The sequence below is a fragment of the Schistocerca americana genome, chromosome 5 (genome assembly GCF_021461395.2).
Source record: "Schistocerca americana isolate TAMUIC-IGC-003095 chromosome 5, iqSchAmer2.1, whole genome shotgun sequence".
NCBI lineage: Eukaryota > Metazoa > Arthropoda > Insecta > Orthoptera > Acrididae > Schistocerca > Schistocerca americana.
The window spans coordinates 228,788,216-228,812,535 of NC_060123.1; the positions used below are offsets into that span (position 1 = coordinate 228,788,216).

Genomic DNA, 24,320 nt, shown 5'->3' on the forward strand with positions numbered 1-24,320 from the left:
TAATATCGTGGTCAGGTAATAGAATCATTACATTTGAATGTTTTCGTAAACAAAACCAATTAAAACCAATATTTCTTTTTTTCCTTCCTTAAAATTAGGGTGCGCAGGTTATTCGATGCAGCGGATTTTTCGGTTATATCCGGTAGATATAAATATGAAGTACAGTAACTCTAAAACATTACTATAATTCATATTTAATAAAAACCGCTTGTTTTCGTAAACGCTGTATGACGCGTCCGGCTGATTTGCAGTTTTGGGCAATACAGTTTAACGTGCAAACTTGAAGTTCAGTAAATGACGAAACAATCTAACGCATGAAAAGCAACATCGTACCTATTACTTTTTTTTCCAAGGAAAGGATACTACAGCATCAATTTATTCCTCAAAGCAGCGAAATTAACAAGCAATACTTGACAAGAGTTAAACAAACTTGTAAAGGTACTACAGGAAAGCTGTCTCTAAGGATTGGCGAACAATAAAATGCTAAAGGTATGGCAACCATTCTACTCAATGCATTTGGCGCCCTATTATCTTTCCGTGTTGCGTGCAGTGTAAATGGTCAGAAACCGGACGCATATGAGAAAGGAAAAATGTTCCAACAACGAAGACGGCCTTTAAAAAAAGGTACACTGCTTTAACTACTGCCTCCCCTCCTATGACGGTTGATGAATTAATTCAAAACTAGGCTTAGTAGTGGCAGCTCGCAGGAGAATCCTTCACTTAAACATCTCTGCCCGCAGAAAAGAATTTACCCCTAACTCTTCGCACAGATGTTATACTCATTTAATGGTGTTCTTCTCGGACGCTGGTGGTACAGGACAAATGGTGCTAATTTTGTTTAAAGAATATTCTTTTTCAAAATATGTCCGTTTCACTTTCATGAGCTCTTAAGTTATCAAGTGTAAGAAAAGAGAAATTTGGGAAAGGAATTCAACTTCAGAGAGCAGTAAAAAAAAAAAAAAAAAAAAAAAAAACCGCTGACACGGTGAATCACTTGGAAGATTAGTTGTCGGAATGGATAGTGCCTTGAAAAGAGATTATAAGTTAAAGATATATAAACAGAAAGCAACAGTAGTGGAGAGTAGAAGTAATAAGCGATGTGATGCTGTGGGAGTCAGATTGAGAAATGAAAAAATGAAACTAAGGAATTTTTCTATTTGACCATCAAAATAAACGGCAACGGTGGAAGTAAATGAGATAAAAATGCACAGTGGGAATAGCAAGAAAAGCGTTTCTGACAGTTACTATCACTGAATATAAATTAAAGTTTTGGGCAGTCATTTCCGGAAGTATTTATTTGGCATGCAGCCTTATGTGGTAATTAAACATGTGTGATAGTAGTACAGATAGGGATAACAAGTTAGCTTCTAATATACCATGGCATGGAAGAATACTAAGATATAGATCAGGTAATTAATGAAGAGGTACTGTATCGAAATGGGAGAAAAAAGTTTTGAGGTGTGTGTGTGTGTGTGTGTGTGTGTGGTGGGGAGGGGGGATGTTGGAATTCTACGGAAAAACCGAGACCTGACTATAGTTAGTGGCTTCAAATGAATACAGCCTAGAGTAATTATGTGCATGATACGACTTGCACAGGATACCTTTGCGTGGATAGCTGCATCAAACCAGTCTTCTAAGTTAAGACGACGACGACGACGGCGGCCAACTAGGTAGGACACAACACACCCGCTTAGCGCTAAGGCCAGTTATCCATATACATTGAATGCGTAGAAATGTGGGAAAAAAGGCCAAGCGCAAGTAGAACTCGCGCACTGAGGGTTCCGCAGAAACTTAATTATGTATATAGACAGTTCATCCGTCCTTGGAATCGACAATCTCAACGATTTCTGCCAGTTACCTACATCGACACTGGCTGGAGATTAGTGCCGGGAATTCGAAGACCTTATCAAAATCTCCACAGTAGTTCCTCTGATTAGCGAGGGCACACAAAAAAAAGCGAGTAGGCAACTTCAGTTTACATACGTAGAAAGACAAAATGCAATACAAATAATTTGTTCACTTACTAAAGCATGACTATAAATTACATTTTATGTTTGCATCTAGTAACAGTAATGTTCGTCTATTACGCTTTGACGGATGACGAGTCCCATGTACGGGGGCAGTTCAATAAGTAATGCAACACATTTTTTTCTGAAACAGGGGTTGTTTTATTCAGCATTGAAATACACCAGGTTATTCCCCAATCTTTTAGCTACACAACACTATTTTTCAACGTAATCTCCACTCAATGCTACGGCCTTACGTCACCTTGAAGTGAGGGCCTGTATGCCTGCACGGTACCATTCCACTGGTCGATGTCGGAGCCAACGTCGTACTGCATCAATAACTTCATCATCCGCGTAGTGCCTCCCACGGATTGCGTCCTTCATTGGGCCAAACATATGGAAATCCGACGGTGCGAGATCGGGGCTGTAGGGTGCATGAGGAAGAACAGTCCACTGAAGTTTTGTGAGCTCCTCTCGGGTGCGAAGACTTGTGTGAGGTCTTGCGTTGTCATGAAGAAGGAGAAGTTCGTTCAGATTTTTGTGCCTACGAACACGCTGAAGTCGTTTCTTCAATTTCTGAAGAGTAGCACAATACACTTCAGAGTTGATCGTTTGACCATGGGGAAGGACATCGAACAGTGGCAACTATTTATTCACAACCGATATAAAATGTTACATGTTTGCACCTGTTAGTCTCCTTCAAAGTAGTCACCAGCGTTGTGTAGAACCCGTTGCCAGCGATGTGGAAGGCATAGTATACCGTTAGCAGAGCCTGTTCTTTTGATGTTGGGAATGGAGCGGTCTACTGCCTGTCGAATCTCTGGAACAGTTCTGAAGCGAATGCCACGAAGTGGTTCCTTCATCTTCGGAATCAAATGCACAGAATTACTGTTCGCCTTTGGAGCGTCACCGGCGACCAGGTTTGCGAAAGAAGCGGCGACACTTTCTGTGCTACCCACCCATCATTTTGCACGACAGTGCGCGCGCACATACAGCGCAAGCTGTGGCTGCTCTGTTCGGTCGATGGGACTGGGAAGTACTGTACCATCCACCGTACTTCCCGGACTTAGGTCCTTGTAACTTTAATTTGATTCGGAAGATGAAGGAACCACTTCATGGCATTCGCTTCAGAACTGTTCCAGAGATTCGACAGGCAGTAGACTGCTCCATTCGCACCATCAACAGAACAGGCTCTGCTAACGGTATACTATGCCTTCCACATCGCTGGCAACGGGTTCTACACAACGCTGGTGACTACTTTGAAGGACAGTAACAGGTGCAAACATGTAACTCTTTTGTATCGGTTGTGTACAAATAGTTGCCACTATTTAAGTTCCAACCTACGTAGTATGCCATCCCTTGTGAATCTTGCCTTATCTGCAACACGGTGTGTTAACTTGTGATCTTCAATGGCCCCTATCTCAACAATTATTGGTTTCCGGACGTATCACCATGGGAAATTACTTTTAGTTTTGACCAATACGACCTCCAGTATTATTATTATTATTATTATTATTTTATTATTATTAAACTGTATATATCTATGACATATCGAACGTATGGGCGGCGGCCAGTCATATTTGAGACGGAAGCATGAGATACATAGTAAGGAGCCGTGAGCATCCCTGAACCGAACGCTGGACTCACGTCTGGATTATACAGCACTGAAATATATTGTCACAGGGATGGGAAAAACCGCCTGTTTAAAACCGTTACGGGCTTTTTTGTTCGGAATAACAGGTATTTTTCAATATTTGTGTGGTCTCCGGTATAAAAGAATTTTTTTCTTTACTTTACTAACTACCAGGTAAAAAAACAGGCGTATCAATTTGTCACAGCAGCAATGGTAAAATTTTGGGTTCTTAAATAAAACTTTGTTTTGGAGTGAATGATGTTTGTTCATCTAATTTCCATTGTTTTGAAATATTGGGTTAGTATAGAAAATGCGAAAAGCGATCAATGCTAGTTTAATAATGACGAAAGTTATAAACTAGCAACAGAAACTTAACATAAGAATCGGTTCAGCGTTTCTGAGACAATAATGTACCTATTCCGCGTAGTGTGCACTAACAGACGGTGCGTGTGTACGTGCAATGCGCGAGGTTCACCTCAACCTGGTCCATATGGTTGTTTCTCACTGTCGTCTTCGGACACAGCTATTTGCATTAAAAGATTAAAGCGGGAGGAGACAACAAACTTGTGACATCGCAGAAAACTTCCACAACATCTCTCGGAAGAGAAAGTAAACTCGATTGGTATGTCTACCATTATATTGGTGTACTATAAACTTGGGATTAGTAACTGAACCCTTGATTTGGTGGATGCTTCAGGGTGAAAAATCGGTAACATCTAAAACTGACGATGCATAAACCCATGATGTTTCTGCTACAGCAGTAGTAGTGTCCTGCCCGACACAGTAACATTGCCTAAATATCTGGGCGTAAAGCTGCAATGCGATATGGAATGCAACGGGCATCTGAGGATTGTGGTAGGAAAGGCGAATGGTCGACTTCGATTTATTGGGAAAATGTGGTTCATCTGTAAAGGTGATCGCATATTGGATACAAGTGCGGCCTATTTTTGAGTACTGCTCGAGTGTTTGGGATCGGTACCAGGTCGGATTAAAGGAACACACCAAAGCAATCCATAGGCGAACTGCTAGATTTGTTACCGGTAGGTAAAAGCAACACGCAAGTGTTACGGAGATGCTTCGAGAACTTAAATGGGAATCCCTGGAAGGAAGGCGACGTTCTTTCCGAGGAATACTACTGAGAAAATTTAGAGAACCGGCATTCGAAGGCGACTGCAGAACGATTCTGCTGCCTCCAACAATCATTGCACGAAAGGACCACGAAGCTAAGATACAAGAAATTAGGACTCATACGGATGCATGTAAACAGTCATTATTCCCCTATTCTACACTCATGCTCATAAATTAAGGATAATTGCAGAATGTGGTGCCACACAACGTGGCAATACACACAACTGGAGCTAATAACATAGACACATACGGAACACACACGACACAGATCTGTAAGTCGACGGTATTGGTGATAAGTTGAGAAAACCGTCGCGAAACACAAGCGCTAAAAAACGCCACTGTTTCCTGCGCATGTACCCCGACAACAATATGGGATATGCTCACCATGCACACGTACACAGGCCGCACAATGGGTTGGCATACTCTGGATCATGTGGACGAGCAGCTGCTGGGGTATACCCTCCCATTCTTGCACTTATGCCTGTCGGCGCTCCTGAAGTGTCCTAGGGGTTTGAAGACGTGGAGTGATACGTCGACCGAGAACATCCCAGACGTGCTCGATGGCGTTTAGATGTGGAGAACAGGCAGGCCACTCCATTCACTTGATATCTCCAGTTCCAAGGTACTCCTCGACGATGGCAGCTCGGTGGGGCCGTGCGTTATCATCCATTAGGAGGAAGGTGGGACCCACTGCACCCCTGAAAAGGCGGGAATACTGATAGAAAATGACGTCCCGATACACCTGACCTGTTACAGTTCCTCTGTCAAAGACATGCAGTGGTGTACGTGCACCAATCATAATCCCACGCCACACAATCAAACCACGACCTCCATACAGGTCCCTTTCAATGGCATTAAGGGGTTGGTATCTGGTACGGGCTCTCCTGTGACCAGGGGTCAGTGGAATGCACCTTGCAGGTCTCCGGGTGAATAAACCACGTCTGTTCAGCCGTCTGTAAACTGTGTGTCAGGAAACAACTGTTCCAGTGGCTGCGGTCAGGTCCCGAGCAAGGCTACCTGCAGTACTCGGTGGCCGTCTGCGGGCACTGATGGTGAGATATCTGTCTCCTTGTGGTGTTGTACACTGTGGACGTCCCGTACTGTAGCCCCTGGGCACGTTTCCTGTCTGGTGGAATCGTTTCCATAATCTTGAGATCACACTTTGTGGCACACGGATGGCCCATGCTACGACCTGCTGTGTTTGACCAGCCTCCAGTCGTCCTAGTATTCTACCCCTCATAACGTCATCGATATGTGTTCTTTGAGCCATTTTCAACACAGTCACGATTAAACGTCTGCACACTTACTCGCTGTACCATACTCGGACATGCACCAACACACCTCTGCGTATGTGGACTGCTGCCAGCGCCACCGTGCGACGACAGCAGGTCAAATGCACGGCATGGTCATAACTCGAGATGATTTAAACCCGCAAACCTCCCACCAGGGCGTTGTTTCACCATGCATCAGCATTATCCTTAATTTATAAGCATGAGTGTATTTGTGAGTGGAAAAGGAAAGGAAACGGCTAGTAGTTGTACGGTGGGTAGATGTAGAAGAAAGTCAAGAGCTTTTGACCTTTCGCTCTCGCCGTCACCGCCCTCTTTCTCCTACATCTTTAGTGGACTCACTGAGACAAATTTCTGCTACAGGCTCAACGTCATATGGATAGAGATGTCCTACTCCTTTACCTTCATTACAATTTCTCTATTTTGTTCGAAGTCTATGTTAATTGTTGGAAATAACAACAATAAAAAACCGAGATTCGGTTAGTTTAGTAACCGGTTATTTTGAGCAGGTTTAACAGTCAGGCTGAACTGTAGACGAAAAACTGTGTAACCGGAAACCGGTTGTTTCAACTGTAACGCTCCACTGTATCTGCCACCTTTCAGTACACACGTTAATGCCACATCTCATGTTCCGTGTACCTCGAAGACTGCTTCAAGTAGGGACGCGTGTGTATTTTCAGGAGGTACACGCGACGCAGGTGTGGCCCGTACCGCTAACGTAACATTTTCCGTAACGGAGCGAGTGCCGACCTTGCGCAGCCAGCGTCGACGTAATGGAGCCGTCGCCACGGCGGCCAGCCATTAAGCGCCGTTAGCTGGCTGGCTGCTGGCTACTGGCTAACCACGGCCGCCCGCGTGCGCGCTCCGGATTCCAACGACCACCAGACTCGCCGTACCGACAACACACGGCTTCGTTTCCAGTGTCGCTCCCAGCATCACGTACGGTATGGTTTACCAGCACTGCGGGAACGAGATGTCGTAGACGCGAATTACTCCTCTCCAGATATTTGTGTAAACGCTCCGTTGGTCGATAGTAATTTGTAATTTATCAGTCTAATTGATTATTACATATAGTAAATTAAATTATCATCAATATTAATGAAATTAACATTAATATTAAAGAATATTAAAATTATTAAGAACTTATACGTGCCAAGAATATGTAACTATAACCATTGTCTTACTTTTTTCTCAGTATACAGGATGGTCGATTGATAGTGACCGGGCCAAATATCTCACGAAATAAGCGTCAAACGAAAAACCTAAAAAGAACGGAACTTGTCTAGCTTGAAGGGGGAAACCAGATGGCGCTATGATTGGCCCGCTAGATGGTGCTGCCATAGGTCAAACGGATATCAACTGCGTTTTTTTCAAATAGGAACCCCCATTTTTTATTACATATTCGTGTAGTACGTAAAGAAATTTGAATGTTCTAGTTGGACCACTTCTTTCGCTTTGTGATAGATGGCGCTGTAATAGTCACAAACGTATAAGTACGTGGTATCACGTAACATTCCGCCAGTGCGGACGGTATTTGCTTCGTGATACATCACCCGTGTTAAAATGGACCGTTTACCAATTGCGGAAAAGGTCGATATCGTATTGATATATGGCTATTGTGATCAAAATGCCCAACGGCCGTGTGCTATGTATGCTGCTCGGTATCCTGGACGACATCATCCAAGTGTCCGGACCGTTCGCCGGATAGTTACGTTGTTTAAGGAAACAGGAAGTGTTCAGCCACATGTGAAATGTCAACCACGGCCTGCAACAAATGATGATGCCCAAGTAGGTGTTTTAGCTGCTGTCGTGGCTAATCCGCACTTCAGTAGCAGTCAAATTGCGCGAGAATCGGGAATCTCAAAAACGTCGGTGTTGAGAATGCTACATCAACATCGATTGCACCCGTACCATATTTCTATGCACCAGGAATTGCAGGCCGACGACTTTGAACGTCGTGTACAGTTCTGCCACTGGGCACAAGAGAAATTACGAGACGATGACAGATTTTTTTCACGCGTTCTATTTAGCGACGAAGCGTCATTTACCAACAGCGGTAACGTACAACGGCATAATATGTACTACTGGGCAACGGAAAATCCATGATGGCTGCGACAAGTGGAACATCAGCGACCTTGGCGAGTTAATGTATGGTGCGGCATTGTGGGAGGAAGGATAATTGGCCCCCATTTTATCGATGGCAATCTAAATGGTGCAATGTATGCTGATTTCCTACGTAATGTTCTACCGACGTTACTACAAAATGTTTCACTGCATGGCAGAATGGCTATCTACTTCCAAAATGATGGATGGCCGGCACATTGCTCGCGTGCGGTTGAAGCGGTATTGAACAGCATATCTCATGACAGGTGGATTGGTCGTCGAAGTACCATCCCATGGCCAGCACGTTCACCAGATCTGAAGTCCCCGGATTTATTTCTTTGGGGAAAGTTGAAGGATATTTGCTATCGTGATCCACCGACAACACCTGACAACATGCGTCAGCGCATTGTCAATGCATGTGCGAACATAATGGAAGGCGAAATACTCGCTGTTGAGAGGAATGTCATTAAAAGTATTGCCAAATGCATTGAGGTTGACGGACATCATTTTGAGCATTTATTGCATTGATGTGGTATTTACAGGTTATTGGAACGACCGAAATAAAATGTTCAAACGTGCCTACGTTCTGTATTTTGATTTAAAAAACCTACCTGTTACCAAGTGTTCGTCTAAAATTGTGAGCCATACGTTTGTGACTATTACAGCGCGATCTATCACAAAACGAAAAAATTGGCCCAACTAAAACATTAATATTTCTTTACGTACTACACGAATATGTAATAAAAAATGGGGGTTCGTATTTTAAAAAACGCAGCTGATATCCGTTTGACCTAGCGGGCCAACCATAGTGCCATCTGGTTTCCCCCTTCAAGCTAGACGAGTTTCGTTCTTTGTAGTTTTTACGTTTGACGCTTATTTCGTGAGATATTTGGCCCGGTCGCGATCAATGGACCACCCTGTATGTAAAACATATATGTTCGAGGAAATGTAAGACTCGTTATTTGGTCGCAGGTGATGCTCCAAAAACGGACAGTAATATTGTGCATTGACGGTCTGCCGTGGAGGAACGTAATGGGTTAGGGTAATACCATCACAGCAGTACACGAGAATCACCATAACTTTCACCATACTGGGTCTCTGACGCACTTTCGACTTTCACGGCGACCCATAATGACGCCATTCATTGGATTAGCGTTTCAATTTTGGCTAGTACGATGTGGCCCATGCCTTATCCAGTGTTACGATACGGCGTAAGAAAGCCTCTCCTTCGCACTCATAGCGCTCCAAGTGTGTCTGAGCAGTGTCGTAACCCATCCATTTCTGCATTTCCGTCAAGTTATGCGGAACCCATCTTCATGCAATTTTTCGCATGCCTAGGCGTTCCTTCAGGATGCGAAACACAGTCGTATGCGCTAATCCGGATTCGTGGGCGAGCTCACGAATCGTATGGCGTCGATCACTGTCCACTAACGCGACAACAGCATGGACATCATCTTCAGAGACGCTAGGACGACCTGCCCGATGTATGTCTGCCACAGTTTGCCGACCTTCGTTGAAGGCTTTTACCCAACGTGCCACTGTTGAGTACGGCAATGCCGATTCCTCGCACGCCTCTTGAAGACCTCGACGACACTCGTGCTGTACGACCTGTGGCACATTCAATCTTTATCCAATTCCGTTGTTCCTGTTTCGAAAACATAGTGACTCCGTTACGTTAGACCGCTCGCTCACAAGTGACTGTGTTTCCCTCGATTGTGCGCACGCCGGTGACGTGGGACGGGCGAGTCCATTTGCTCGGAGGTAAGTCAACAACGCGTGCAATCAGCGACAATAGTAGATTCCATTGCATTCCACTGCATAGTGTCTCCACAGCACTGTTGCCACTATTTAAGTTCCAAACTACGTACTAATTGGAAAATAAAATTATTTTCTTTTAAGTAGAGACCTTAAAGCGACCGGTTAGTGAAAACGATTTCAAATTTTATCAAACATTTACGGACATTGAGAATTTTAATATTTGAAATCGTTTACAATCTGAAAACTGAGTAACTTTCTTCAAAAGCGACTCTTTTTCCATAATAGTAAACGACATGAGATTTAGGCGACGAAGCAGAACGTTCTTCAGCTGTCGGGTTTAGTTGCTTCCTCACTCAATAACGAATGTCTCTGGGTCTTATTCTTGTGCGCTACTTGGCTTTGCGTAAATAAACTTTATTTAAAGGTTTAGAAATTTTCTGCTGGACCAGCACGGAAAAGGCATTTAATTCAAATCAGATAAGTTTCCATAGAAAAGCTGCAAATACGGTGTACAGCTTCCGACCGTAGAACTGCTTTTCGCGTGAACTCTTCCGTCCCTACAACACTAAAGAACGAAGAACTTCATAGAACACTGTATATCATTGTACTCTCCTACTGCGCGTACAACGAAAATACAGCGTCCCTGCGATAAATAATACACTGGTGTCCAAAATTAAAGCAACAAATGCGCGCGGAATGGTGCTGTTTGAGGCGCTATGTCACGGTTTGCGCGGCCCCTCCCGCCAGAGTTTCGAGTCCTCCTTCGGACGTGTGTGTGTGTTTTGTTCTTAGCGTAAGTTAGTTTAGTTTAAGTAGTGTGTAAGTTTAGGGACTCAGTAGTTTGGTCCCTTAGGAATTCACAAACATTTGAACATTTAAAGCAACAAACTGCTATTTCCCCTTTCTGTGTCTAAATTCACGATATAATCATACAGACTAGCAACCAGATGTCCGTATGATCGTGTTCTGCACGTATGATGGCATTACGGTCAACGGACAACCATGCAAACGATGACGTCATGGCACCTACGAAACGAGGTTTTTTGCCTGTTAGCTCCACATCCACAATCGCGGAAAGACCACAAAAATAAGATAAGAGAGATTAGGGCTCGTACTGGGGCATATAGGCAATCATTTTTCCCTCGTTCTGTTTGGGAGTGGAACAGGGAGAGAAGATGCTAGTTGTGGTACGAGCTACCCTCTGCCACGCACCGTATGGTGATTGTAAACTGATGTGGCCCGATGGCTTAGTGTGAATCGTTCTGTTGTTTCTCGGATGCGGCGACAGTTTACAGAGACCGAAAGTGTATCCCACAGACCAGGGCAGGGCCGATCACGTGTGACATCAGAAAGAGAGGACCCTTATTTGGATGTAAGGGTACGTCGGTACCGCCTTATCATCGCACCGTAATTGGCATGTGAGCTCGCAGCATCCACTGGACGTGTTGTATTGAGGCAGACGGTGTGTAGAAGGCTTCACCAGTGTAGCCTTTATTGTCGGAGGTCTGCTGTATGTTTACCTCTCACGCGTCTTCACAGAAGGGAACGTGCAGCAGAGTGTAGTCACCAACATGCCACGTGAACGGTCGAAAAGTAGGCCAATGCTGGTTTCACAGATGAGTCCCGATTTGGTCTGGAGAGTGATTCTCTATGGATTCGCATATGGAGGGAACATGGAACACGATTACGGGACCCAAGCGTTGTGGAAAGAGACCGATATCGAGGAGAATCCCTAGTGGTGTGGGCAGGTATTATGTTTACCACGCGAACCCCTCTCAATGGCACTGTACGGGTAAAACGGCAAATTTAACTGCTGTCAAATATCGTGACGAGATCGTGGGACCTGATATGCGGTTATTGCGAGATGCTGTGGGCCCAGACTTCGTGTTGATGGACGATAATGCTCGACCTCATAGAGCATGGGTGGCTGATGTTTTCTTGGAAACGGAAGCTACTGTACGTATGGCGTGGCCTGCTCGCTCTCCCGATTTGAATCCCAGAGAACACATCTGGGATGCATTACGCAGACAGGTTGCATCACGTCAGCATCCACCAACCACTCCCCAAGACTGCGGGCACCTCTGCAGGGAGAACGGGCGTTACTGCTGCAACATGAGACTGATGACGTCATTCACGGCATGCCCCGTCGTTGTCAGGCCTGTATTGGTGCCAGAGGTGGAAACACCCCATGCTGAGTGCATTAACCAGTTGTCGGAATGTGTGTGCAAATTCGTTAAGCTGGAAAAAACGAAGAATATTTTTATTCACCGTTATGAAAGTTGCAGTTCTCTACTTTCTCTATTCTTCACATTGTTTCTAATTTACTATCACCTGCTTACAATATTTTGTGGGAAAATAAACGGGACCATACAAAATTTCCGTTTGTTGCTTTAATTTTGGACACCAGTGCAGAAAAATTTACGTAAAAACTTAGCACACGAGCACGAGGGGAAACACTACACGAAAATTTCTCACGCGGACGCGGATTCCAAAAGTGGTTGGTGACAAGCCTGTTGCAAGAGGGACGGACCAAGGGTCAGTTCTGAGCGAAGGAGGGAGGTGGGGAGAGAAGGAATATGCAGATGTGAGTATTTGAGAAAGAACGTCCTGTTGGGCTAAAAGAAACCGGTTGGACTAATCGGGAAACTGCTCGACATTTGCATAGGAGAGATGACAGTATTCGACGATGTTGGCAGGACTGGGTGAACCGTGGCCGAACACTGCGTCGACGTAGAGAGACGACAGCACTTGAGGACCGAGCAGTCGTTAGAGACGCACTCACATTCCCGACTTCATCATTACAATCGATCCGACATGACTGGCCGAAATATGCCCTATTATGGCAATAGTTGGCCGAAATACGACCTATACGGCAAAAGTTGGCCGAAATATAAGTATGACCTATTATTAAAAAAGATGTAATTATGATTTTATATGCACAATAAAAATACATATTTCTACGCTGCAGTGCCTGGATTCCTGATTTTCAGGAAAATAATGAGTTATCATTACAATCCAGGCCCTAGTCATAAGCACGAAAAGGAAAAATGATCTGCGTTATTCTTTAATGAATCTAACTTTTGCACGAAAAGGGACGAAATATGCAATTATAAAGCACTTTGGCAATCTATCCATGTAAATAAAAGTCTTACATGTCAGAAGTATTTTCAGGTGGAGACTGATTATGCTTCTCGTTAACACTTTCTATACCATAGAGGTATTATTGGATATAAATAATAAGTTACAGATAAAAACCTGTAAATGATCAGCATGTAGCCATATAAATATCTTTCACTGCAAAAATTGTCGTTCCACATCACAACATTTATCGTAAACGTGGTCTACGGAACAGCTAAGTAACTACCTGATATTTCCCTACAGCGGCTTCTATCAGTTTCCAATTCTTATGTAAATAATTCGTGTCATCATTTTGCAAGAATATATTGTTAGACTGATGGTTCGGTAATACTCAGCAAGCGGAATTAGTATTTTTTGCAGATGACACGAGTGTTACGTATAATAAATCCCATTCCAGAAAAAGCAGCTGAAGATATTGTTAAGGACGTCTTTCAAAGAATTATTGAGTGGTTCTCAGAAAATAGACTCTCCCTTAATTTTGAAAAAAAAAACTCACTATATCCAGTTCTGTACACCGAATAGAGCCATACCGACTACAGTCATATCGACAACTGATGTAGCATATGAACAGGGCTCAGTTAACAGGGTAGATTTCTCCAAATTTTTGGGTGTTCACATTGATGACAACTTGAACTGGAAGAATCATATTACTGAGCTTCTCAAACAAAGCCTCCAAACGTACTTTGCATATTTCCACTCAATAATGACTTAGGGAGTAGTTTTCTGGGGTAACTCACCACTTAGACATAAAGTACTGATTGCACAAAACAGAGCAGTGAGAATAATTAGAGGTGTTCACCCAAGGACGTCATGTAGGCACCTTTTCAAGGAGTTAGGCATGTTAACTGCACCATCAGAGTACATATATTCGCTAATGACATTCGTTACGAATAATCCACCTCAATTCGCGAAGAACGGTGATGTTCATACGTACAACACTAGAGGGAAAAATGACCTTTCCTATCCGTTATTGAAGCTGTCAGTTGCTCAAAAAGGAGTACATTATTCAGCAACAAAAATCTTCAATCATTTGCCCAACAACATAAAGTGTCTGGCAGGTAGCAGATCAAGTTTTAAATTTAGCTTAAAATCATTTCTTTTGGACAACTCCTCCTACTACAAGGAACGGATTCTGTTTCAGAAATGGTAAAAAAAAAATTGTACCTATAAATGTAGTTGCATGTGTAGAACTAAAAATTTCAGTAATATTAATATTAGATCTACTCGTGTGTACATATAGCTTGTAATCCGACTTGTTCCATATCATATCGATAAAATAATCGGGAAAACGATCTAAGGAACATGACATAACTAAAAGTAAAAAACACGTCAGCAGTTACTTTATTTGGAAATGTCATTTTATTATTCTTGAAGTCAAGATATATCGGCCAGCCTTATACATATCGGAATGCATGCGACAGCATGCGTATCTTGTTCCAAAACTCCGCGCATAAAAATGGGATTTTCCGTTGCTCATACGTTGGGTTCTATTGGTGATAAAAATGTTGTCAGTTGTTTTGTATAGTCCCTGGGCTAGGAACCATTTGCTTACCAAGTGGAAGGGTAGTCTTTGTGTCACCGGGTCGAATTACCAATATTAGACACTTCCCTCTTGCTGAGGCAACTGGAGCGAATCGGTTGATTCTTTTTTGCATTCGATGTGGTCGACGGTGGGATTGATGAGACTTATGGACGCACAATTAGTTCATGGGCAGTTCCTCGGAAAACACCGCAAAGAAAGATTTTTTTCTACATTCTCGCCGTCAACAGTGAAACAAAACCCAGCCGAGGATGCCACGACGGCCATGATGTTTAGTTCATGGGGCGCTCAACGGCGCGGTTATCAGCTCCCGTACAAGGTCTCAATTTTTTTACACAGTCCAATTTTTGTACACAGTCCAATCCAGCCACTGTCACGAATGATGACGATGAAATGATGAGGGCAACACAAACACACCCAGTCTCTGGGCTGAGAAAACCACGACGGTCATACACACAAAAAGTTGAAATTTTTACGATTTATTCCTAAGATTCCGATCTCTAACAACCTTCCAACAATTTCTCAATATCTTTATCCGTTTCCAAATTATAAAGGTTTAAAGTTACCCTACTTCTACACGTAAAATCCAGTATGAGGCGAAATGGAAATAATTAATAAACACAGCAAATTGCTCAGATTATTACGGTATATTCTCTAGTCATTTATCTGGAAGAGCCATCTCCCTGTTTCCACAAATCATTTATCCGTTATCGAGAAACACCGTAAAAATTTATTTTTTGGGTACGAAAACCCAGCCGCAGATTCCGAGACGGGTATGCACAGCAAATGGCTGTAAAATTTTTACGATCTCGAACAATTTTGAAAATTTTCTTCATTTCTTTATCCGTTTCCGAGATACAGAGATTCAAAGTTACCCTACTTGTACACGTAAAATCCGTTGTGAGGCGAAAACGCAATTTATGATGTGACGGAGCACGTAAAGTATCATATGGTAAATTATCAGATGGTAACCCCATAAAATCCGGTCGGAGGTGTAAAATTTTATTTTTGCGTTATTTCAGCCTCACGCAAGTAAACTATTCAAATTTCACTGACCAAGACATTTCTTTCCACATGAGAGACATGCTCTGCTGGAGCAGGGGAAAGAAGGGAACCAGCGTAAAAATGCTCCTATTGGAATGCGGATATGCTCCTGTTTATTGCAAAGACTGACTGAAATGCAGGGTACAAGCTGCATAGTTCTACCTTCCCCAGAATATTTAAGAACTTTCTCGAAAATTTTGGTATGCAAACATATTCGCGATTTTTTATGCTAAGAGAGAAGAAAACAGTGGGAGTGGCTGATGAGAAGACGGAGAAGTGATAAATACGGAGAAGTGATAAATACGGGAAGGTAGTAGACAGCTGCTGTGTTACAGAAAGAGCAAAAAAAGAGCGAAGAAGATAATGGCAGTGTAGGAGAAAGAGAGGGGCAGAGCGGCAATGGAACATAGTTGACAGCACAATGAAATGAAAACACTTAGCTGCTTACAGACAGATGAAAATGTGTGCTCCGACCGGGACTCGAACCCGGGATCTCCTACTTACAGGGCAGACGCTCTATCCTTTTTTTTTTTTAATTTTGTTCGCTTTCGTTCGTTGCATCTGTTCGGGGCGGACGTCGTAAGTGCGTTGTTGATCCAGTAACTCAGTTTTTTTATTACAGAGGGCAGCTAACCCTCTGACCGAACGCGCTTTCAAATGAACCCCCTATATTTTTTCTTCAGCAATCCATAGCATGACAAAGCACATACACAATGGCGTTGATTGCACCGCAATATTCCCATTACATCCCGAGATATTGAGACGCGAAGTTGACGCTTGAAACACCCGACATGCGCTGCTAGCACACGTCCTGAGGCTCAGGCGTGAACCCCATGCTGCCCGTAATCGCGATGTGATTGACATGTGTAATCACACCTCCATACTTATCAAGAGGTCAGAAACGAATAATACGGTCTGCTGCCATCAAAACTTTTAGTCCACTTGCTCGTTTCACTAAAACCATCAACATGAATTTTACTACTACGAATGAATGATTAACTGTCACTTGCGCTAGATCTACAGTAAAGTAAAATTTTAACGTTGAACGGCATTACCTTTTTAGTAACGGATTAACGATAAGCGAAGTTAACTTTGTGACTGACGTTGCAGTACACAGATATGTTACAGAACCGCATCACCCCTAGCCTGTGGGATAAATACCTGCTGGAATGTACGACGTTAATGCAGGATGGCAGCAGACCGTATTATTCGTTTCGGACCTCTTGATAAGTATGGAAGTGTGATTAAGCATTCCAATCACATCGCGATTACGGGCAGCGTGGGGTTCACGCCTGAGCCTCAGGACGTGCGCTAGCAGCGCATGTCGGGTGTTTCAAGCGTCAACTTCGCGTCTTAATATCTCGAGATGTAATGGGAATATTGCGATGCAATCGACGCCATTGTGTGTGTACTTTGTCATGCTATGGATTGTTGAAGAAAAAATATAGGAGGTCCATTTCAAAAAACATAAGTTTGTGTTAAAAAACACATATGCTTTCGTTTTAGAATGTTTCCAAATATGTACATTCATGGGCCCCAGCCCTACATTGATACCGGTGAAAGTCGTTTTCCAATAGCTGTTATTGTTCCAGAGATATTTTGGGTGGACAAGATACCTGGGACACCCCGTATATACGACGATGGTATCTGTTCTTTCGATCATAATGTCCATGAAAGGCTGGAAATGGTCCCCAAGCAGTCAAACATAACCTGAGGACCCAGTGCATCCCATGTAAACCTAGACAATACCATTATGGAGCCACCACCAACTTGCACAGTACCTTGGTGACAACTTGGGTCTATGGCTTCGCGGGGTCTATGCCACACTCTAACCCCACCATCCGCTCTTACCAACTGAAATCTGGACTCATTTGACCAGGCCACGATTTTCCACTCATCTTGGGTCCAACCGACATAGTCACGAGCCCAGAAGAGGCGCTGCAGGCGATGTCGTGACGTCGTGCTGTTAGCAAAGACACTCGGATCGGTAGTCTGCAGCCGAATTCCGCCGCACAGTCCTAGCGAATGAGTTCGTCGTACGTCCCACATAGATTGTTGCGGCTATTTCACGCAGCGTCGCTTGTCTGTTAGCACTGACAACTCTACGAAAATGTCGCTGCTCTCGGTCGTTAAATGGCTCTGAGCACATCACACACATCCATGCCCGAGGCAGGATTCGAACCTGCGACCGTAGCGGTCGCTCGGCTCCAGACTGTAGCGCCTAGAACCGCACGGCCACTCCGGCCGGCTCGGTCGTTAAATGAATGTCAGCTGCCACTGTGTTCTCCGTGGTGAGAAGTAATTCCTGAAATTTGGTGTTCTCGGAACACACTAGACATTGTGGTCTCGGAATACTGAATTTCCTAACGATATCCGAAACTGAATATCCCATGCGTCTTCCACCAATTACCATTCCGCGTTTAAAGTGTGTTGGTTCCCACACGTCGGCAACTTTTTCACAAGAATCACCTGAGTACAAATGACAGCTCCGCCTATGCACTGCCCTTTTATGCTTCGTGTAAGCGATACTAATGCCATCTATACATCATGCATATGGCTATCACATGACTTATCACCTTAGTGTATGTAGACGTAGAAATTTGCCGACCACTGTGTTCTTCAAATAGGAGACGAAGTAGAAAAATGTGTGCGTTTCTGACCTACGAAACTATCTTCAGTGTTTGGAATCGACATTTTCACCTTGACATTATATAGCGCAATCGAACTCGAGCGAAAGTGCGGCGTATCGGCAGAGATGATATCGGGGCTTAATGCCATTTGAGAACTTAATGGAGCAGCCGTGTTGGATAGTAGATACGAAAAGACAATAGTGGCGGCTGGACGTCACGTCATTGCAAATGACAGGGGTCACTGTTCATATGACAACGTTGTGATCGGGTAACCTCTTGCCAGGGGAAACGAACCCTCTACAGAAGGCAGTTACTACATGCAACAAAAGGATCAAGTGAGTATTTTGACATACATCACGAGAATTAATCGTAATTACAGAATATGTCCGAGTATAAATTCACGAGTTCTCTTATTCTGTGTAGTTTATTTTTGACCCCTATTCCTATTTCGTTTTGTGGTATCATATTTTTACACCAAAACTGTTACACATTTCACAGTTGATACTATTCTTTCGAAATGTAGTTCTTGCCTTGTTTAACTCTTGCAACAATTCGTCTTTTCATAACAAGTCAGTTGACTGATATCAAAGCTGAGAGTGTGTCGCCCGCTTTCGAACTTCTGCTAATACGTCACTGACAGTTTCCCGACAGGCAAGGAAAGAATGACAGATTACAATACAATTTTAGAGCGTAATCTGTATGTTCAGAGTGCATAACTGAATGATGTTAATTTTTATTTGAACACAAAGTGACTTTGCAATATGTCGGACCAACGTTTACTGGGCTCCAGAAAGCAAAGAAGGAGAAGTGGAAGGAACAAAAAGATAACGTTACACCGTGTGAAACGCCCCATACCAGATTCGTTTCGACTCTCTGGAGACGACTCTGGAGAACAGCTGAGCACACCCAATCGAACTTAACGACCTTCTGGAAATAACTGCTGTGTTTCATTGCTCTGTAGCTTACAAATTTTATAATGAAAAAGGAAGTTTGAACGTCTCCGCAGGCAGCTGCAATGCGTGAGTAAAATTCTCTCTCCGTCTATTTCTTCTTCGTGTAAGGACCTCCCACATCAGAGGAAAGTATCCCAAAAACTCAGACATCAATATTTAACTGGATTTTGTTTTGAGTATTTATATCTGTGTATATGTTTGCGTAACTTGTAAATTTTGAAATTGCAGAGATATGCAAATGTATAAACAAAATGTAGCTGGTGAACTGGTGGATACCATTCAAACCCAAATAAAAAATATTTCTTCTTTTTTTTTTGCCCTCTTCCCTCTAGCGAGACTCATTCTGAATTAAGTTTACTCGATTAGCATCCGTTCTTTACAAGACATGTCCTGCCCATTAACGTATTAGTGCTTACTGCCCTACTGTCAAGTAACAATCACTCGGTTTAAGAACCACTTACTTATCAAAGATCAGAAGTGATGACGTCATAAACAGTGAGAGGCGTGAAGAACTTCCGCACTATGCATGATGTTTCAGTTTATTACTTCTTTGCTACTAGCTTTATTAGAAACATATTCCGCAGACAGTATCCACATATGGCGCTGAACGCACCTACACAAAAACATACCATTGAACGACACTTAGTTCAAGAGATATGACGTCATAAACACTGAGATGCGAGAAACATTGCTGTATCACGCATGAAGTTTAAATATATTTATTTTTCAGTACTAAGACACTCCTACAGACGAGTCAACTCAAGGAAATCCCTGATACCTGGCAGTGCTTTCGTCAGATTTCAGCTGCAAAGCACAGTCGGCTATAGGCGAAAGCAATAGTCGTCTATGGAGCTATGAGGAGGCGTTGGCATACAGACGCTTACAAAATCGTGTTGTAGATATCCGAAGCAGCTGCGCGCAGCGTACAGAAGCTGTCCGAGATACTGTACTAACAAATTTGTACATTATGGACGTTTCATTGTACGACTGTTTCATAATTCCAAAGGTGTCTTCACCAATACATGGAAATGGAAGTTTTTCCTCATTATACTTCAAACACAGTTCATTTTTTATGTTTTAGTTCTAATAGAAAATTGACACGTTAATACAGTGTGCGTGTGTGTGGGTGGGGGGTGGGGGGTGGGGGGTGGGGGGGAGAGATCAGATTGTATCAAATCCGATTAATGTTACAAAAGATGTAACGATTCGTATTTCGGTGCCCACAGTCTAACACCGGTAAAAACATCTTAATGCATAGTCATATTGCCATGGGAAAGACAATTTTTCTTTTCTTCTGGAAGTCGTATCTTTCCTCTTGTGTTTGTTAATTTTTGTATTATTCGCCAGTTATTGTTTTATTCACGTGGTAGGTAGTCAATAACAAGAATCCTTCTGAACGTGAGATAACGGTGGAGAGGTCAACAACTAAAGACTTCCCAAAAGGAAAAAAATTATTTTTTTCCGTTTCTCTCCTTTCCTTCCTCCACTCAGCTGTATTTATTGGCGTAAATTTACAAGCAGTCGATTTCACAGTCAGTAATTGGCTGTAAAATCGATGACATGTACGTTTGACACCGGTAAATACTGCTGAGAGGAGAAAAGCAAGGAGGGAAATAACCTTTCCAGCAGGTGAAATCGACGTTGCCCTTTTGGGTGTAGGCCGTCTGCCACCCAATACCTTGATTGTGCTTTGTTTACGGCGTGAAGTGAGGCGCCCAGTGTCATACAAATTAAGTTAACGACGCACAGTGCCAGTTAAAACTTTTTCCAAAATATCGAAATATTCCCTCTTTTAATTTCCCCTGGCATTCAGTAAAAGCGGCACTCACGTAATGGAAAGCTTCCTCGTAGTTGATTGACCATGTGAAACCTGCTGTCGTCGTTAATCAGCTGTAATTATGGTGCCAGATATTTGTTAATACATCTTCCAATTGCCAATCGACCAGTACCACACTCCGCACTTTCTAGGTGTTTCCGTCAACAATTTTTGGTCTCATTGTAAGCCTGCGCTAATTTTGGACGCAGACCCATTGGCCCTTTACCAACCGCAACAAGGTTTTCCTCATTGTCAGTTTGAGCGAAACACAAGTTGGCTGTTGTATAAAGTAGCTATTCCACAGAGAAACTCCACACCTAAGTCGCTTTAGTGTGTAACAAGTTCCAACGTATTTACTTACTTCCAGCATGCTCGATGGCAATAGGCAGCAACTTACTTTACTTCAACGAAATTACAAAACCGTGAAAGTCGAGCACAAGTTTGTTTTTATTTTAATGGCGACCGGTTTCAAACTTTCGTTCCAAAGTAATTTTGTCAAAATATTTTGACTACAATTCGAAGACAGGTCTCAAGCAATCATTTCCTTAATTAATCTGTGCCATAAATTTCTTCCTCCTTTAGTTCCATTCAGTATGTCTTCATTAGTTATCCGATCTATCCCTCCGATCTTCAGAATTCTCCTGTAGCACCACATTTCAAAATCATTTATTCTCTTCTTGCCTGAGCCGTTTATCGCCCACGTTTCACTTCCGCATACGGCTACATTCCAGACATAAGGTGAGCACAACACCTAGGGACGCTATTCCGACCGCTACGGTCGCAGGTTCGAATCCTGCCTCGGGCATGGATGTGTGTGATGTCCTTAGGATAGTTAGGTTTAAGTAGTTTTAAGTTCCAGGGGACTGATGACCTTCGAAGTTAAGTCCCACAGTGCTCAGAGCCATTTGAACCATTCCGTTCTAAACAAATTCAAAGCAGTGCTGTAAATGAGCATACGGAGGCACCCATTGCAACGGCGTTGCTGCCCTAGTTTGGCGGTATGTCTTCACGAATAGAAATAATCCTCTAGAGGCACGACATCTAATATATTTTTCAGTCACCAGAAAAATCGAGGAATTCATTGTGCTGGGTCAAAGACGACCGTGGTCACAGGTAACATGGTGAGTATGAGATCCCATAGCAATGTGGAAAAATCTTATATTGAGCAGACATGCCGATCAGTGCAAGAAGGTTGCGTCGAACACCATCGACATACATCCCGGGGCAACCCGATAAATCAGCGGTAGCGGAACATTGCCTGGACAAGGGGCATCGCACGTTTTACGAAAAGACTAAAATTTTATTCCCAGAGTCATCTTCCTGACCGGCCGAGGTGGCCCAGCGGTTCTAGGCGCTGCAGTCTGGAACCGCGCCACCGCTACGGTCGCAGGTTCAAATCCTGCCTCAGGCATGGCTGTGTGTGATGTCCTTAGGTTAGTTAGGTTTAAGTAGTTCTAAGTTCTAGGGGACTGAAGACCTCAGAAGTTAAGTCCCATAGTGCTCAGAGCGATTTGAACCATTTTTTTCATCTTCCTGTGACTTTTTTTTTCTTTTTTTCGTTTATTGAGATTCGATTCTCCCCGAAGTGGGCGCGCTGGCAGCAGCTTAGTATGTCGCTCTTCAGTCTACAGAATTTGTTTTAAAAAATGAAGATAATAAATAATAAAAGCAGGCGATAAAATTGTTGACTTAAATGGTAAAATGCCGGAAAATTGTAGAACTTAAAACATAAAACAAAGGGTGGCGATGCTAATAAAATACACAGGAGGCAGACAGGTAAAATAATAGACAGACAATTAAAAAACACGGCGACAGTCTGGTTTCTGTTCGCGAGAGATATAAAAATCACACCCAGCGACAGCATGATTTCTGTTCGCAAGACTTGAAAACTGCACTAAAAAGTTGGCACAAATATGACACACCACGGCCGAGGGCAGATGGGGAGACCAGGACACATGAGGAAAAAAAGGGGGGAGGAGAGGAAAAACGAAAGAGGGGGGCACGATGGAGGGAGAGGACTCAGAAGGGGGGAGCAGGACAGACGCGAGAGGGAATGGGGAAAGGCGGGAGGAAGGAAAGAGGACTCGGGGGAGAGAAGGGAGGCAGAGAGTGGGTAGGTGGGGAAAAAACAGGATGGAAGGGGGGGGCGGGAAAAGGACAGAGGAAAGGAGGGGAGGTGAGGATAAGAGTTGACAGGAGGGATAAATGGAGGGAGAGAGGGCATCATCTGGGAGGCGGAGTTGACGGAAGCCACCTTGGGAAAGGAGATGAAGGGTGTAGTGATGGAGGGTAGGGGGGACACAACAGTGAAGGTGCGGCAGAAGGCGGGGGTTGGAGAGGAGAGGAGAAGAGCAACCAGGGGATGAGGGGGATCAAGGCGGCAAGAGGTGTAGAGTATACGGCTATGTTCGAGGAATAGGAGCAGATGGGGGGGGGGGGGGGGGGAGGGAAGGAATCAGATCGAAGAGGACTCGCGTGGGGGACGGGAGGCGTATACGGAAGGCGAGGCGGAGTGCATGGCGCTCGAGGATCTGGAGGGACTTTTAGGATGACTCTTTTGTTAAGGGGACCCTACATATCCGTATAGCTAACAATCTTATCAACAGGAATGCAGGTTTTCAATTAAGCGCCGCCTGGAATCCAGCACTGGTTGCCATTAAATCGAAACTGGGAAAAGAAGAACTGCCGATTCATGACTCGACGCAACTGACTGCTGATATTTACTTCATCTTTTAAGGACACTAGCGTCAGGCAGCACAGTCATTGCCCACAGAGCACGCGCGGAAGGCTTTCTGCGGCTCCCAGAAGGAGACACTAGGACCGCCACCTTCAAAAATGGTTCAGATGACTGAGCGCTATGGGTCTTAACTTCTGAGGTCATCAGTTCCCTAGAACTTAGAACTACTTAAACCTAACTAATCTAAGGACATCACACACATCCATGCGCGAGGCAGGATTCGAACCTGCGACCGTAGCGGTAGCGCGGTTCCAGACTGTAGCGCCTAGAACCGCTCGGCCACCGTGGCCAGCCCGCCGCCTTCCTCCAACGGCGAGCGGCTTCCGTGCACGCGTGTTGCCTGCTTCCGGCCTGAAATTTCGACGCCGCCGCGCGATCATCAGCAGCAGTGACAGCAGCAACTACCACCACCAGAAGCTATCCAGCAGTTGGGTCGATGAAATATTGTGCAATTTACACAAAACGATCCAACGGCAAATCCGAGAAGTGTATTTGCAAGACTTAACATTTGAATTAAATGTTTATTCAACGTTAACAAATTTATT

General features: G+C 43.8%; 1 protein-coding gene across 2 annotated transcripts in view; it reads right to left on the minus strand.

Moving 5' to 3' along the window:
* LOC124615652 (ras-related protein Rab-23) overlaps positions 1-24,320 on the minus strand; it is a 468,040-nt gene that overhangs the window by 310,228 nt on the left and 133,492 nt on the right. The gene's annotated exons all lie outside the window — the stretch shown is intronic.